We start from the raw sequence: 4,764 nt of genomic DNA on the forward strand, positions 1-4,764 counted from the left end.
ATGGTTTTAGTGTAACAGAGCCTACTGCCTGTCCACTATTTCACCAGAATGGAAAATAGACTTAATTAGTATCACTTGTAATAATATTACATGTGATACTAAGTCTATTTTCCATATGGTTACTGCACATTATACTATAGCCTAAAAATAGTGTGCGCAATGCACAACATAGATAATGTACAAATTCTGAAGTGTATCTTTAACATTTTACCAAAATGGAATATTGGATCCAAATCTTTATCATCTTTGCTAAACAGTTAGAAAAAGGCACGAAAAAAGACCTATAATGTATAAAGCCCACGGCAGAAGACCTTCAACACATACTAACTGTTGCTCAACAGAGAGATGATGTTCATAAAACCCTGGCAAACCCAAATTCAATATACTCTCCTCATTTCATCATATATCATGTTGAGAAAACTACTCCAGTAAGACCAGAGTGAGAGCTTGCAGTCTCGTCAAGAAGACTGAATAGGGTACAACATTGTTGAATAGGATACAACACTGTTTAACATACAAAGATATTGTTTAATTTGTGGGAAGGCCAGTACAATTGATTGATTGATTGATTGATTGATTGATTGATGGATTTAATTGTTTATTAGACATAAATGTAAAAACAGCAACATAGTACAGGCATACAATCAGTCCAAAAGGGATAGCACAAAAAAAGTCCTTGCGGTCTTGTTGCAATCAGTTCAAAGACAAAACCAGGACTACTGGTCAGAGTACCAGAGACAGGGCCTTCACATGCAGCATCAGAAATGAATCGGCTGCTCTCGTACCCAGATCTCTTTGCATATGATGACAAATATCATAAATGCTATACCTAAAACACTAAATCTCTAAACGAAATATAGCAGCTATAAAACAAAGAATCTGAACAGCAGACAAGTATCTTTGTTAAAGCTTTTATTAATGTCACTGAAGTAATTAACATTTTCCTTTAAATAAATGAGGCACAGACTGGCACAGAAAATCAGCCCTGGCATTTGTGGTCTTCACCGGCCCAAATATTTTTTACAATTTACAATTACAATTTTACAATTTAGGCATTTAGCAGACGCTCTTGATCCAGAGCGACTTACATTAAGCTACTATGTCTTCTTTGTATTACTTTTTCTTATCATTCTGGCTCAGGCCCGGCTCAGCCCCGGCCCCATGACTGCCCAGCCCTTCTGCCAGAATTGCCGGGCCTGTTCAGTAGTATAATAATAGCCTATTAATTAAAAACCAGTCCGCTGTTTCTTCCTAACGGGAAATCTCCGCCCCCCCCATAATAAACACCAGTAAGACCAGTGTTGCTCGGAAATCTCAGATACGTCAGATAATTGTAGGGAGGAGGAACTCACCCACATTGTTTCAGGTACAGCTATGAGGAACCAACCCATAAAGAGAGCATATATAAACGCAAGTGATGTCTGACTAGGATCACAGACTGAGGAGCAGGACAGACTGACTTTGACCTCTCACCTGGACAGGCTGCACACAGGTAAGCATACAGGGAACACATAGAAATACAATAGAATAGAATAAAATGACAAAATAGTCACAGCTGTTCATTCACATGACATTAAGAAGCGAGGTATAGCCTATACAACCTGCTCTCTCACACACACACACACACACACACACACACACACACACACACACACACACACACACACACATGCACTATCGTGCTGCAGAGACGGTCATTGACGTGACATGTTTTACTGACATTTCAGTTGAGTGTAGACTGTACTGTACATTTGGCACTAAATTATATATATATTATTTTTTTCCCTTTTTATTAAAATCAATTTGAGTTAAATCAAACCATTTTGAAGGTACATGCACCATAGGAAAGATTGGATGCTTAGTTTTTCTTATGTCCATACCTGTCTGATCATTGCATCTGCTAGATACCAAACTTAACAAACGTTATAATAATTGTATCTTCTCTTTCCAGTGTCATTAACTCAGCATCAGTATGGCTGTCCGTTCACTGCTTGTGATTGCGATTGTTTTCCTGTCTTCAGCATGGGCCCGTGAGTACGTGTGCGCGTGTGCGCGTGTGTGTGTGTGCGCGTGTGCGTGTGCGTGTGTGTGTGTGTGTGTGTGTGCGCGTTGTTATTAATCTATCCTTTGTATAAATTATTTCAAAGTCAAACTAGCTTGGCATACATTACTGTCAAAACAGAAATGAAAAAACAAAAGCAACAGATTCAAGTAAAACACAATTAAGGAATGCATTTGTGTACATTTTATGTACGTACAATGGCATAACTTTAGTGATGTCTGTCTGTGTCTCTGTCTTTCTTTCTCTCTGTCTTTCTCTCTCTCTCTCTCTCTCTCTCTGTGTCTCTCTGTCTCTCTCTCTCTCTCTCTCTCTCTCTCTCTCTCTCTCTCTCTCTCAGACAACACACTCTCAGAGACACACAGCTACTCTCTAGCAGTGGGTTACGGGTCAGGTACCTCCTACGAGTCAAAGGCGGAGGGAATCGAGGGACAGATCACAGCCATCAGGATCTGGGAGAACAACAACAACTACCTCAGAGGGTACTGTATATGTACAGTTCAATTGTCAACCGTAGAAACATATTATTTTCCTGTATTATTAAGACAAGCATTTGGCAGCCAGAAAGCTGAACAGTCTCGCTGGTGACAATAGTCAATTTACAAGCACTGCAATGCATTTCCGTCAGTAGTTTAGCTATTTTCTGCATGTCTCATCCAGTAAATCAGGCAATACCCAGACTAAGGAGGTTAAAAATAGAAGAGATATATCGATAAGAAGCAGCCCTGAAGTTCCTTTAGTGTCTAGTAGTGTGTGACTATTTTGGTATGTTGATAAGAAACAAAGATGACACTTGCAGGAATGATGAGCGTGAAGATGAGTTGACTGACACGACATCTAGGTGTCCGTGTTACGCAATATCTAATTAGCAGAGCCTTAGATATAGACAGAGTTACGCAAACTGCGTTCACTTCATGGGGCCAGTCCAATAATGGCGGCAAGTCCTGGACCAGAAGTAGGCAGAAATGCATTGGACTCAGGCAACAGCCCATGCTTTAATGAACTTAAATCCCTTTATTTTAGATTTTGTAGTAATAGTACATAACATAACATTAAAGAGACTTTAGTTGTTACTGTACAATACTTTAAAACAGTCGTCATGTTGCACACATGCTTAAAATACCTCTTATTTGCGCCGCCCTCGTTGAAAACAATGTATTTCCAATTAACTCTCAGTTCAGGCTGCATGAACAGCGCTCGAGCGCTTGGTTTACACCCCATCTATACCGTAACTCTTCTATTAGATGGCTCTGTTAATTAGTATCTAATCTTAAAAATAAATGTGTCTCACAATGAATCCCTGGCGCATCACATATTAGTCATTTAAATGACACTCACATACACAGCAGTCATAGGAGGCCTTAGTTATGTTTCAATTGAAACGGGCCTCCACCCTCAGGGGGGCCTCCAAGCTCCAACTGAACGGCAGGCGTCAGTCAACCCCCGCCACTCTTGGCCCTTGCTGTCTCCCACAATGTTAAGTTACACCTATTTTATGTAAATAACCTGGGTAAAATGTGCAGCATTGGGAGGTAAAGGGGAGAAACTTTAATTGTGAAGGGACGATAGGATGAGGAGAGGTGGTGTTGTTGCTAATTGTCGAGAGTAATGGCTGTGTGTGATATTGAACAGTAAAACTATTTGTATCAATACGGCTGTATCAACAAAATAATGATGTCATAGGTATATGGGGGCCTCATATTTGGTCTTGAAACGGGCCTCCAGATTCTGACAGCAGTAATGAATAAAAGTGTCTCGCGATTTTTTTATTTGATTTGATTCATTTGATATATGCATGAATGATACAGTTCATAGGAGAACAGTACAGAATTATCAGGATTGCACAAAAAGTCAGAGGACTTATTTCCATTGTGATCCAAATCTTACATACAGCTCAATGTTGTCATGTTTTCTCTGAACCTGAACTGCAACTGCATGTATACTTTCATGTTTTATACTGTACCTTTATTTAATGAAAGCTGACAGAATCTTCCAGCATTTGGCAACAAACCTCAAACCTGTTTTCTTTCAATCACTCACTCCCTCTCTCTCTCTCTCTCTCTCTCTCTCACTCACTCACTCACTCACTCACTCACTCACTCACTCACTCACTCACTCACTCACTCACTCACTCACTCACACTCACACAACACACACACACACACACACACACACACACACACACACACACACACACACACACACACACACACACACACAGGTTGCAGTTTCAGTACGATGGCATCTGGAGTGCGCATGTCGGCCATAACACTGGTGGTGCCAGTGTAATAGAGATGGAGCTGCGTGATGGCGAGTTCGTTACTCAGATTTCTGGGAAATGGCATAGTCACTACATCTATCAGGTCAGAACCTAAAAACTAAACATTCCAGTCACTACATCTATCAGGTCAGAACCTAATAACTAAACATTCCAGTCACTACATCTATCAGGTCAGAACCTAAAAACTAAACATTCCAGTCACTACATCTATCAGGTCAGAACCTAATAACTAAACATTCCAGTCACTACATCTATCAGGTCAGAACCTAAAAACTAAACATTCCAGTCACTACATCTATCAGGTCAGAACCTAATAACTAAACATTCCAGTCACTACATCTATCAGGTCAGAACCTAAAAACTAAACATTCCAGTAACTACATCTATCAGGTCAGAACCTAATAACTAAACATTCCAGTAACTA

General features: G+C 40.1%; 1 long non-coding RNA gene across 1 annotated transcript; it reads left to right on the top strand.

The window, feature by feature from the left end:
* Positions 1–1,371: 1,371 nt before the first annotated feature.
* On the top strand, positions 1,372–4,404 carry LOC310856365. Its single transcript, XR_014569077.1, has 4 exons — positions 1,372–1,492; positions 1,952–2,038; positions 2,417–2,541; positions 4,281–4,404. It is a non-coding gene; the product is annotated as an uncharacterized lncRNA (long non-coding RNA).
* Positions 4,405–4,764: the final 360 nt, after the last annotated feature.

The sequence above is a fragment of the Protomyctophum parallelum genome, assembly GCF_964188405.1.
Source record: "Protomyctophum parallelum genome assembly, chromosome: 3".
Classification (NCBI taxonomy): domain Eukaryota; kingdom Metazoa; phylum Chordata; class Actinopteri; order Myctophiformes; family Myctophidae; genus Protomyctophum; species Protomyctophum parallelum.